Source organism: Fukomys damarensis, unplaced genomic scaffold (assembly GCF_012274545.1).
Source record: "Fukomys damarensis isolate Sample0158 unplaced genomic scaffold, DMR_v1.0_HiC HiC_scaffold_18, whole genome shotgun sequence".
Classification (NCBI taxonomy): Eukaryota; Metazoa; Chordata; class Mammalia; order Rodentia; family Bathyergidae; genus Fukomys; species Fukomys damarensis.
The window spans coordinates 28,296,254-28,310,610 of record NW_022900930.1 but is presented as its reverse complement, the minus strand read 5'-3'; positions in this window follow the sequence as shown (position 1 = coordinate 28,310,610).

Sequence of the window (14,357 nt, the reverse complement as noted above, 5' to 3'; positions counted from 1 at the left end):
ATGAACTCTGAGTTGGTAAGACAGTTATTCTAAAAAAGGGAGACCATTGAATCAAAGACATACACATGGGGTTTACATTGGCCTACATGCAGCAGACTAGAAGGAATTTTGTCTGAGTAGATGGAGGACATATCTTAGGGGACAGGGATGCATTGCATTGTACAATGGAAGAGTGAAAAGGTATAGGGCACTGAATATGCAACTAAAGTGTTGGAATGTGATTCAATCATTTAAGGAACCAGACCTAAACTTACAGAAGAATATTGAAGAGTTTTAATAGAAAAGATGTGTTTTATAAAGATTAGTTCATAAACAGTATGCATAGGAGAAAACAGAAACATTTGCTAAGATGCAGTCATGAAGTAATAAGCATTTGGAGGAAAGGAGAAACAAATAGAAAAGCATATCCTCCTCTCTACCTACTTACACTACTCTTACATATTAACTCTCACATGTTAACTGACTACTATATTAATAAAAACAAGATGCAGGATACGTTGCAAAGATAAAGTCAAATATACTTGGTGTCTGCTTAGATATGGACCACCAAGAAGTTTGAAAAGAGATGATTTTAAAGAAATAAAAAACAATTCCCCAGTATCTTGTTTAATACATCTTTTTGTTTCACTTTTCTTCTCATAATAAATTTTGAAATTTGACAAAATTACAATAAAGTATTATATGGTATATTCCTGGAGAACTAAATGTAAAGATTCAGCAATTTTAGGAGATATATCTTGTTTTTATTCTGTAATTCAAGATCTATTTGTAATACTTGAACAAAGAATGACATTCTATTTTATATATTGAGTAACATGTTTTATCCTGTGTGTTAATGGAAAATTATAAAACACTTTATCTAGTGGGACTTCAAACATTTCATTTGTATTAGTTCATTAATTCTATTAAATGTTTTTTATTTCAAGTAAATACAAAAGAAGTACTCTATTTTGCCTCTGATGCTTTAGTTTAGGACAGAGTCCTTGTTTCTCTTTTTATTTTTTTTTCTTTTAATGATCTTACTTCCTTTTTCATGCCATCTACTATGACTGACTTTCTAATAAAGGAAGGTTGTTGTGAAAATCTCTGTCTCTGTTGCTCCTGGAATGAGATAGGCTTCCAGATACACACTGAGCCTTCCCAATGTAGGCTAGGATTTAAGAGGAAATAGTGTCTTCCAGAAAGTTTGCCTAGAAGACTGGATTTGCAGAGAATAGGCTTTAAGAGGAAATAGTATCTTCCAGAAAGTTTGCCTAGAAGACTGGATTTGCAGAGAATATCTTTTCCCCTAATTTATTTTCTTGTCACTCATTATCAAATGCTTCAATAGCTACTTGCTGCCTTACTATTTCATGACAATTTAAACATAGGCAGGAAGTATAATTATATCTCTAGATCTACTCTTATCATCTTGACCAACACTAATGAAGATATTACACATAATGCTATTATTCCAATTAGCTCAATCATTCATGAACATAGACCTGTGTAGAAATTACTGTTTCTATTTATTCTTTCAAATGGAAGGATAGAATATATGCAAGTTATAATTTAAATATTAAAAACACTATATAGATACAGATATATAATAGCAATTTTAATACTTATAGATTTTCTCTACCTTCAATTATTGATATCATATTTGTATGATAAAATGGCTCATTCTTTCATAGTATTCATTATTTACCATTATAAATATTTTTGGTATGTTAACACTTAATCCTTACAATAACCCTGTGAAGCAGTTATTTTGTTACCATCATTTTTCTAGGGAGGAAACTGAAGCCTATAGAGATAAAATACCTTTCTCAAGGAAAGTGGTAGAAAGAAGCCGAATCCAGCTACTATGGCTCAAAAAAATTAGGAGTCGTAACTCACTAACATTAAATAATTAATAAATTCATTGCAACTCATATCAAAATTCACCAATGATTATTTCAAATTAGTCATCTTAAGGGCAGACTACTCTGTGGGCAATGAAATGCCACTAAAAATTTTGGAGTGAGAAATGACCTGATCTAATATGCATTCTAGTAAAGTAAATCTGCTGTCATTGAGGAAGATGCACAAGGAAGCAAGATTAGGGGAAGGAGGAAAGCTATGTTAATCATCCAGAGAAGAGCTGATGGAGATTTTTACTAAGCTGTTGGCAGTTCACATGAAGGTAAGAGGATAAATTCAAATCAAACAAGGCTAAGACAACCTAGAGATTACATGTGTCCTATTAAGAAAGACTAAGCAGAGACTCTAGTTTGAGGCTTATAACACTAGATAAGTGTCATTTACTCAATTAGAAACCATTGAAAAGTATTGCTCTAGAAGAATTCAGATAGTTGAGATAATGCCATTTGGTGTATATTTTTGCAATGACTCCCAAAGAAAATAATTTAAAAAGCTGAGAAACAAAACACAAAAATATTTCTATGCCATCATACTATAAAACTATTGAATATATATTCAGAAATTAAATCTCTACCACTATGTGAGGAATATAGAATCACACAGGCATTTGTAATCTGGATAATGACATTATGAAAACATAATAATAAGTCATAGATTTAGAGATCAGAGGAGAAGAGAAACCCTGCAGGAACCACTCTTGTAGAAAAGGGCCAGGGATTTAGCTCAGTGGTGCCACTGCCTGCCTTGCAAGAGCAAGGTCCAGGGTTAGATCCCCTGGTACCAAAAAAAACAAAAAAAACAAAAAAAACAAAAGAAAGAGGGAAAACACAAATGTAGACCAGAGTAGTCTAGACTGAGAGGGGCTATAAGATGAAAGATACAAAAGCTTATAGTATTCTAAACCAATACTATTTTTAGCCCTCCATTTGTCTTCTACTACCCACTACCCCAGCACACACACCTGTATTCTTTTTACTCTGCCCTCTGGCTATCAGGTTTGGTGCTGAGTCTCATGCCTTCTCTCCCTTCTTCCCAGATGCTCCCCCAAATGCCTCCACTTCAATAATTAAGGAGGGCATTAATCTGACCAGAATATTCATAGCACTGAAATCAGGAAGATTGATCCCTTTAGAAATTCTTTCTTTTCTAAAGTTGTAAAACCTAAGAAAAGAAAAGTTGGGAAAGAAATGGTCATTTTTATTTCATAAAGAGTCATTATATTTTTGGGGAACCTCATATCTTCTTTCCAGCAAGGTCAAGAAATGAAACTTATTCTGGCTCCATTATTTATTAATCTATTAACTTGCAGTTTTACTAGCTTTTTGCTTTTCCCTACCTTTGTCAAGCAATTAGCTGGGCATTTTTGCCTCCTTGCATCGGGGAGGTTTGTGCAGAAGCAGGAGCACAGTAGTAGTTAGTAGTCAGCTTTTCCCTCTTGGCCCACGTTTTAAGGTGCCTGGGCTCTTTGAGGCAATTATATCAAAGCAGAAGACATGGAAACCAGCACCTTTAAGCACAGCCCAAGAAAGGAAGGGCTACACGCTGAGCATAAAGAAACTGGACTCTAGTTGTGGGATCATCGACTTTGTCAAAACCTGTGATGGGCACTGAGGCAACAAAGCTAAGCATGAGGGGAAAGTGTGTGTCTGAAACATAAACATATTTGAGGCATCTAGGCAGATCACTGACAGGGAAGTGACCCCAGATGGTCATCACTGGGCAAGACTCCTCAAGCACAAGGACCTGTGAGGACCCTGGAATGGAAGAGCCCCAAAATAATGCTTCAGCCTGAATCCTCCCTAAGCAGTTATAACGGGGCACTGAGAATAGTGGAGTTTATTTTTCAAATAAACAGAATTTCTTAGCACATGAGGTTGGTGGTTTCAGACTTTTACTTAAGAAAAATCAAATTTGGAGTCATTTAAATTCACTTTTCCATTTTATATCCAATAATGCTTATAAATAATTATACACACAACACTAGCAACAACAAAACCAATGTAGAGCAAAACTGACAATAATCCTTTAGGAAGAGGGAGCTCATATTATTATATTGTCTTGGTCTCTATGGCCTCTGTATCATCATTTCACTCAAACATAAACATTGAGAACTCAATCAGGTTTCCTAGAAAACAGAAAATAAAATATGTTAAGAATATTTAAAAAATAAACATACTCCTCAACTGCTTCTACTTTTATATGTTGCCTTTCACTTGAATATATGCACATATTTTCAGTCATATCTTGCAGATCATTCCATCCCCTTCTCAGAGACTTAATGTAGTGAATACTGTCCTAATGTGAGAACTGAGAGAATATATTTATGTCTATTAGATCCAGAGAATTCAAGAGGAAAATGAATGATTGAACAAAGAAAACAAATGTAAATTATCACATAAAACCAATTACATACCTTAAAATTAATTGCATTGGTTATTCCCATTTAGGATTTTTAAGTAGCTCAAATGAATCAAAGAAATCATTGACAAATAGAATGGGACAATTACGCATATCATTCTGGCCATGGAATATGCTGATAGCTAATATTATAATTTGCATGGTACCATTAGGTTGAGGAAGTGCTTTCCATTCAACTAGATGAGTTACTTTTTGTCTACTCAGTTTTAAAAAAGATACCAAACTTCCCTGAAGAAAAAAAATTAAATGCATCAGTAGATTACTTCATTTTCATTGTTTATGGCACTTGCACAAAAGTCAAGTTTCCTTCATGGAAAGTACAAAGCTGAGGTTCTTTACTAAAAGAAGTGATTTTATTTTTTCTTCCTTTTGGAATCACTGCCTTTTTTCTGTTGTTCTATGTGGACATGAGTGATTTTATAATGGTAATTTATTAATCAAAACTGTTTTACTTGAACATAAAATTGAATTAAGCAGATCTCTTATCTTAAAATTACTTGGTAGAATCATAATATTTATCTTACCTTCCAAGGAACAAAATGGTAGTGTTAAGCTTTATTAGAAAAATTCAACTTAGTTCAGATAATAATAAATGTGATGTTTGGTTGAAATGAAATCAGAGGGGACAAGTGACTTTGGCCACTGCAGTGCTTAAATGAGAGGCTGAAAATTGTTTGACATCCCAAACATCAAAAATAACATGGGGCTGCTTTAATAGAGTATAATCAAAGGGGTACTGTGTGACTTTCCAAACTAGATCACAAAGTGTTACGCCCTCCTGCCCCACTCTTGATACAATCTCTTTCAGACTAGCTGGACATCATGTAAGAAGTCCTACTAGTATGAGACACCACTAAAAAGGCCTATTTTAGCTGCCCCTGAGAGCACCATGCTGAGCTCTCAGCCAACAGTTGCCCTCACATGCATCGAAGAGTGATGATCTGGGACACCCAGGCCATCCAAGCCCTTGGATGATGATGGCTCCAGCTGACGTCCAGACTGCAACCACATGAGAGACCCCAGTGAACCCTGAGTAGTCAAGCACTTCCCAGACCCCAGACCCACAAAATGGTGAGCAAAACAAAGAAATTGTAAATTTAGGAATCATTTTTATTGAGCAATATTAATTAGAACAGTATCCCAAAAAATTCATTTTGGTAGATCTTATGAAGGCTAATTGTAATGTTCAAATGACCAGAGTTTCTACTCCTGGTTTTAGCATTACTTAACCTATGAGCTATCTAATGTATCATTTTAATACCTTGGCTCCTTACTCTATTAAATGAACATATGTATTACTCAAAGTAATTATAAAGTTTTCATAATAATACTTGTAAAAATGCTTTCCAGAAGAATCATATGTAAAGTATTATTATACTAGTTCTAAGGTAAAAGTATAATGTTAGTAGTTTATAATAGATATTTTGAAGTTATTTTCAAATACAATTTTCCAGGAAAAATTTAAGGTATTTTCTTATTTTATATAATAATATTTATTGTTAGATTGAGGGAGTAGATAGAAAGAATACAAATTCTGGTCAAAGTACATAAAAGCATATGCCTATTTAAAATTTCATTTTCTTTCCTATACTTATTGTGATATTATTCAGCATGATGTATTATGGGGTGATTTGTATTCATCATAAAATTTCTCCTCAATACTATTAGAGCCCATTGCGAGAGCTTAGGACTGTCTGAAAGTCATTTATCATTCCAAATTTATGGTAAAACCACTGTTAGGCAGCTTCAAGACTCTCAGTCATATTTACACTTCTGGAAAGCAACATAGTGAAATAATATTTAAGAAGTGACCTTTATGCTTTTATATTGTGCTATTGTGTTAGATATCACTAATGCTAGAACTTGTTAACATTAATACTATCAAAAATCAACTGCAAAAATTTCTTAAAAGCTGTATTCCTACATTTTATTTTTGACTGTTTTCCTCAGATTGGGAAGGAGCCATTTCTCCGAAGCACAATCCTTGATGTGGCATTTGAGTATACTTTTAAAAGCATTGACATTTACCGAGGTCTTTTAAAGAGAAGGCTGCATTCTTCAGACTATATTTCTGGGGGATATGTGCATATTTAGCTAGATTTCTTTTTCTGTGCAAGAATGAGACTTGCTGTGCAAAAGAAATTGGAATATCCCCTTTAAAAAGTCTCAATCATCTGAAACTCTGCTCAGAAAGGGATGTTATGCTTCTCCACGCAAAAAGATATTTACTGTCTTTAGAGACATGGATTACACAGTACCAAAAGCACTTGCCCAGAATTCATATGGTTCCAAAGATAGCAACTATCTTACTTTCAAGTTGATAGTGAATAATACCATGTATATACGCATCCTCTTAAAAAAATAAAGAAGAAAACAATGCCACTTTCACCTAGAAACTTTAAGCCAGTGCCAAACCTCATTTTTGAAGAATAGAAATTATGAAAGTGTTATAGTTTTCCAACATTAAAAATAAATTCTTCACTACAAAGTACTTAGATGTGAAACTTTCTCCTAAAACAAATATTCCATGATTTTAATGGAAAAAAAAAAAAGAAAATTACATTGCATTACAAATCTCCTCAAAGTTGGATGATACACCTTTCTATGTTTATGTCTCCCTTTTCTGTGATTATTTCTCTGGGAAATGTAGCCTGTCTTTTACTGCCCAAATTGTCTGTGTTTTACTCAAAGTGTCCACACTACTGTACCTACCTCCCCTCAACATTCCTATGGAAGTCTTACCCTTCCTTTAATGACTCATTGAAATTCTAATATTTTTCACATATTCCTCAAGAAAATTATTTTTTCACTGATATATCTTCATGGGAATTTTTTTCTATTAATGTTCTTTCCATTTTCTCATTCATTATATAGTGGGTTTAAAATTTTAAAATGGATAGATAGCATGTTGATTATAATGAATTATGAAGAATCTGAGATTTTGTCTGAATGTAAACATGTTTGCCTATCAGATTCCTGAATGCTGGCAGAAGATACAAAATTACTACTTCAGAGACAAAGGACTTTAATATACAAAACTATATCAGTTGTCAGAATATCATCATTTGTATCAGTTCTCATCATTTCAGTTCCCTAAAGGTAACACAAAAAAGACTAAGTAATGCCTATTAACTAAGCAGTAGGTTCTAAAATGGAGAGGAATCTTGAGCTCAGGGTACCTAAATCTTTTACAATAATTGGAAAACATGCTTGAATTTTGCCCCAGAGGGAGACTGTCTATTTGCTGCTGCTAAAACAAAATACCTAAGAATGGGCAAGATATTTTAAAAAATACTTTAGCTCATTCTAAAAAATAAGAATGTATCCATTTTTTAACCTTTTTTAGCGATGTACTGTAGCTAGGTGATGGACTTTTAGTCCTCTCAACTTGTAGTTGTCAACTATTTTCAGAAATGCACTACCAAGTTTGTTTTTCAAAACTCTTGGCTCACAGGTGAATTATTCATGTATTGGCTAAAGCAAAACAAGGCCCTTTTATCCTTTCCCTCAGTTTCCTCATGCTCATGCTATTTTTTCTCTATGTTTGAGATTTGGAACTTTTTTCCCTAGTATAGAGTGAATTGTTCCTGAATACTCTTGGATGTGTTAACAGTTTACCCGATTCATAGACTATCTTTCCTTCACTTCAGTCATGGTTTAAATTTAAAATGTCCCCCCAAAATGTCACATATTCAGAGGTGGGACATTTAGAAGGTAATTGGATCCTGGGGGCATTGTACTTATTAGTGGATGAAGCCATTGAATGTGCTTCCTGTTAGGAGGTAAGGCCTATTCTGGGCGGGGGAGTCACTGGGGAGTATTCTTTACTTTTCAGTTTCTGCTTTATGCCATGGTATGAGCAGCTGATTTCTGCCATGTCTTTTCACAGTGCTAGTTTTTGCAGTAGAGCCAGCCAACAATGGACTGAACCTACTGTAACTGTGAGAAAAATAGACCTCTGCTCCCTTATGTTGTGGACATTGAGTATTGTGTCTCAGTGGCAAAAGAACTGGCTAATATATCCTATTTTCCACAAATCATACAACCTCTGGCAATTTGTGGGTGATATTTGTTACAACCATATTACACAAGTGTATATATCCAATTGTCCTTGGTATCAGAAGGATTGGGTCCTGGACAAGCTATGGACAAACAGGAATTCAGTACTCTCTTCCATAAAATGGTGTAGTGTTTGCCCACAATTAACACTTAGCCTGCTGTATACATGAAGTCAACTCTAGATTGATCTAATAACTAGTATAATAAAAATGTTATGTAAATAGTTGTTACTGTATTATTTGGGGAATATTGACAAGAAAAATGTCTACAAAGAATTTCCAGCTCACTTGCAACTGCTTTTCTGAATAGTTTTGATCAGCAGTTGAGTCTGTATATGCCAAATCTGTTGTCTGTGGGGTACCAAATGTATTTCATTTTGATTTTAATTTTTACAAACCCAGAAAAATAATGTGATAATAATCTTTGAGAACTAAAACACCATATTTTAAGGAAATTGGCCAATTTGAAGCAAACTATCCTCCTCATTAAATATGATGTGAAACCAATGGATATGAAGAGCTGGCTGTATCTGAAGCATGTTTCACACTGTGGTATAAACAGTACACAAAAAATGATAAAGCTGTACGGAGAATGCAGGCCCACTGATTCTTCCTTTATATAAACAAATATCAATTTCATAAGGGCAATTTTCAAGACAGAAACACAACTTGTATTTAGTGATTGTGCTAGATCTTATAAAATTTGAGTCACATGCAATTTCAGATTATCCTGTCTTTCTGAATCTAGGAAGAATTCTAATAAATATTTTCAGGGGGGAAATGCAGAAACCCCTCATACTATCATCCTCCAATACATATTAGTATTATTTCTAAAACAAACTATATTTCTAGTCACATATCTCTATCATCTGCTCCACAAATCCTGCTTCTTTCATATTTTCTACACAAAGCAGATTTCCTAAGGGAAAAATCAAGGACCTGTCAACTTCTATTAGAATAAGAGTTGACCTAGGAAGAAGTCACACATTTGCAATTTGGAGGTGTAATCAATCTCCCTGTAGATAATTGTCTGTTTTCCTCCATGTCCCTAGGGTTTTCCAAATACATCTTGCAGATCAAACCTGTTTGTGAAGGACAGAGAGGCCTATATTTAGGGGAAATGATTACAACACATAGAAAAACTTACTGCTAGTAAATATTTCTGCATTTCCCTATAAGCTTTCTCTTTTTTCTCTATTCATCTACATTTTTTCCATGTGTGAGTGTTATAAAATTAAAGGAAGTACAACTAGTTTTCTTGTTCTAGCTTCCCTTTTTTACTCATCTACCATAATCTCCCTTTTCTTTTCACTAAACCTAAAGCAATAAAATTCCTATACAGGCTCTACATGGCCCCAGTAAATGCTCTGCTGATTGCTCATTACACTGAGGAGATTGGGTGGCTAATAGCGAGACATCTTGAGAATGATTAGGGGAGTATTTTTTTTTTAAATTCTGGCAATGCTCAATTACTGAGTTGAAGAAAATTGAGAACCAGAGGAGTGAAGTCATCCCTATTTAATTGTTACAGGCCAAATAAATACTAAAAGATAGAAATTGTCACTGAGAATGTTGAGTTTTCATTGAAATGCTGATAATCAACTACATAAGATTTGGCACCTCACATTATTTTATTTAAAAGAATTCTCCTGTAAATGAAGGAAAATGTATTCAATGTGGTCCTGAAAATTTTTATTGTTGAGTGAAAAGATTAACAAGAGATCTGCCGTCCTTTGAAACAGAAGACATAATTCATTAGAACATTTTAAAAACATTATCTTTATATGCTCTTGTATGAATATTCAAAGACAGCCCTTGCTTAAAGTACAATCTTTTAAAAAATAGTTTTGTTTTACAATTATACCCTAATTATCACAAAAAGACATGGTGATACAGTCCAAAGGTCAAAAATTTACATTCAACACTGAGCTGTCACTTTCTGACTATGCCACATAAAAAAAATCACCTAGTTTCCTTTGAAATCCTCCTCTATAAGCAGTTCCTTTATCTTACCTAGAAAATTTTTAGTGATATATTCTTAGTTCAAAAATATGGGTAGCATTTAACTATTATTTATATTTTCTTAATGTGGTAAAAATATATATGATTCAAGAGGAGAAACAAGAAGATTGAAATTTTTTAAAATAAGAGCCAATAATGAAACAAACATGAAAATAACAGAAAATTAAAATCAACTTTATTACATTGTCAGAATCTCTGAGCAGTTCTTTGTAATCAGAAACATGTTATGAATGAGTACACAGATGCTGAAGCATTTTTTCACTCTGTTGAAACCCAGCAAATAAACATGATGACAGGTAAGTACACGTTTTCACCACCAGATATTATCCTACCAGCCTTAAATCTCTCTCTCCTATAACAATGATACCATGGTATTTCTGAGATATGACCTAATTTTGACAACCTCAAAAAACAACAGAGAAAGCTTCAAGTACCATGAAGAACAGCTTCTATTCTGACTCTCAAATGCACAATGAAATCAAGTAGGACCCTCCTCTGTCTCATTGACATATTTTCTAAAGCAAAAGCTTATATTTACTTGGTAATCTTTCAGTAAGTTTGGCTGAAAAAAAATTCAATTCAAATATTTCCAAAGAGCTCTACCTGCCTTTAACATAGTTCTTGGAGACATATCAATGACATGAAATACCTTTCACACTTTCTCTCAAACACTGTCACATTTGCCAGGTGACATTTTCTTCTTCTTTGCATAACTTCTCTGACACAAGAGCATATCAGCAATATATTACAGCAAAGATAATTGGAATCAAGAAAGCTAATCCACCTTTTTGCTTCAACTGTCAGAGGGGGGAAAAATGAAGTCACAGCAAATACTTTTAAAATCACAACAGTAGAATGTCAATTTCCTGACTCAGCAACCCAAACAAAAATGGCAAATCTATTCACAAAGCTGTAAAAATCTGCCACTTCTGGTCTTCAGTGGCATAATGTGCTTTTATAGCTAACTCAAATGGTAGTTTTAGGGAAAAAAATGTGACAAACCTTTTGCCCCAACCTCCAAGTAAAGATATAATACACTACAGAAAAGTATATTATCCAATAAATGGATCAGAGTTAAAGTATATAAGTTGTACTTTAGTTTAACAAAAGTTTTAGGAAAATAATACCAAGTGTAAGAAAGGACAATGATTTCCATAATGTATTTGTAGAAAATAATGTCACCTGGCCACAAAGTTAATTGGAACCAGAAGAGACACACGTAAATCCTAACACAATGGTATTTACATAGCCACATCTTTTCTGTGCCATGAAGCAGATTCCTTTGCATTAGGCCAAAACAAACATAACAATTATAAAAATTTCTCTGTTTGAACTAAAGCTTGGGAACCAAAACTAGAAAGGCAACTGGGCTCCAATATTTTGGGCCTCACCCCTCAAGGGCTACAAGATTCAGAACACAAAGGAACCTTTCCTACAGGATTCACATTTTTGGTAAGTCACTCAATCTCCTGGGCAGGTAGATTGCTGGGTGCCAGGGGACAAACATACTGTGTATAAAGGAGGGCCACCATGAGGGAAAAGTCTCCCATGATTTCTCTGAAAGCAACATGGTCAAGCCATCCCAATGGGGGACACTGACAGGAGCTGAGAAGCTCTATGCATGGTTCCAAAGTAATGCCTCAGGAGACTTAACTGACCTTGATAGATAGCAAGAGGTTCATACTGAAGAAAAGCAGAAAAGAATAACCAAAAGAGGTATAAAATAATGCCACAATAATAAAGCAAGATATAAAAAGGGGCTCCAGTCATTGACCCCTTCTGTCAGTTTCTAGCTCTACCAGTAGATGTCCCAGTTATAGATCATTAGGAAAAAACTATGATAAGATCTATAAGAGCTCAGCTATAGTTTTATATTTCGTAGTGAAATTTGTTCTTCAGATTGTATCTTATCTTACAGCTAAAACTAGAGAGACTTATGACAATGTATTAGACTTATAGGTAATCTCTATCAGTGAAAAAATCTAAGACCAGCAGGTTCAATCACTATTTCAATTTCTAAGTGTGACTTTCTCCCCAATCTGCCCTTTCATTCTAGTGTGCTCATGTTTAGATTATGCATACTCTAATTTCTTAAAAGTTTTGTTCATTCTTGTCTAGAGGCTGCCAAACTCCAAGCAGTCATACAAATGGAACCAATGACACATGTGCTAGACTTCTTTTACTAGGATCCACCAGATCAACTTTCTATATAGCTCATAACTGCTAAACTATACAATATGACTTCTATGTTGGATTTTTCAGGCCCCTAGACCTTCTCGTTATCCTTTTTGTGGGCTATATTCATAGCAATCCTACTGACCTCAAAATTTGGTCTATGAATTCTTGTTTCTTTGGTTTTATCTTTTCCAGACTAAAAGCTATGCAGCTACCAAGATGACAATGCCAGCAGTCCACCAAAGGCCTTTAGATAAACCCTCTGTAGAGTAACTCTAACTGCTGATTGCAACCATTACCCTCTTCAGCTGAAAGTAGCCAGAGTTGTCTTCACCCCTTGCCCCCTCACAGCAGTTAGGGTTCTTTAGAGGGGGGAATATTGCAGATAGGTAAGTTAATCAGATATCTTGTAGGCAGTTAGACAGTGATGCCCTCAAGGAGCCAACACAGCAAGGAGCCAACATGAAAGCTAAGACACATTCACTGTGGCCAGAACTGTAAAAGGAGAGAAACCACTATACCCTTGTGCTTCCCCCGGGGGATAAATAGCAGTGATTGATATTCTAATAGGTTTTAATCACCTGGGTGGAGGGCCAAAGTCTTAATCCAGGCTTTCCAGGAAATATCCCTGACTCCCACCCTTACTGAAAATCCTTGTATGCTTGCTATGTGACTTGCTCCCTATTTCAATCCCATTTAATCAATACTACCTGGGTGTCTGTACTTGTAATCTTATTGGTTGGTCATGGTTTTGCCCCACCTCATGACCACCTTGCAATTTTCCTTTGAGTATTATAATTTTGTTCCACTTTGTACCCACCTCATCACATTACTTTGCTGTATAAAACATCTTTGAAAAGTGGGGTGGGTGGGCAACCCACTTTCTGTCCCCCTTCGGTGTCTCTTAGACAGAAGCTTTCTTTCCCTCAATAAAATTTTCCTACTTAAAAAAGAAAGAAAGAAGTTTCTCTATTTGGAGGAGAAAAAAAAAAAAACTGACTTTGATAAATACCTTGTACCTTTCCAGGTCAAGTCAAGGAGTGCATATTTGAAAGTGTAAGTTGCATTGCAAAGAACAGTTCCCACAAGATCTCCTTCTCTTCTTTCCTCCCTTGTGTCCTCCTCTTCCTGTCTCTAGGGCTCCTTCTTGTTTCCTGCCCCTCCCCACACACATACCTTTTATATCCAGGAAATACCTTGTCGCGAGCCGGCCACGCAGAGCACTGTCCAGCAGTGTCTCAAACCTGAAAGAGCAGCGGGGTGGAGACGGGGCAGAGAGAAAGGAAGGACGCCAAGACAAGAGTCTGATCAAGGCGACGTTTATTGCCGGCAAGCACTGGCCTTTTAAAGCAAAAAACTGCAAACTATTATGGGATGGGTTTACCATAGTAACTGAAAGGTCACACAGGAATAGAGCAAACAGGTTCAACAAAAACAACCCACCGTGGGTAGTAGTAACCCGGACAACCACACATCTAAAGGTCAGAGACAAGAAACTGTAACTTTCAGGAATTCCACAAAGGAAACACTCTACCTGCTCAACTGGAGAAACTTAACACATATGGAGTTACTAGAGTTAACAATATTTACAACCAATACTCATGATCCCCACAATACCTGACTTAGGAACATTTATATCCCTAACCAAAATTTGAAGAATCTTTTTTAATGGGAGAAAAAAAAAACATATCTGAATATCTACTGAGCTAGCTGTTATTTTATGATGAAATTTCTTTTTGAATGGGGGAGAAAATTGTCAAACAGCTACTTGACAGGAAGGAA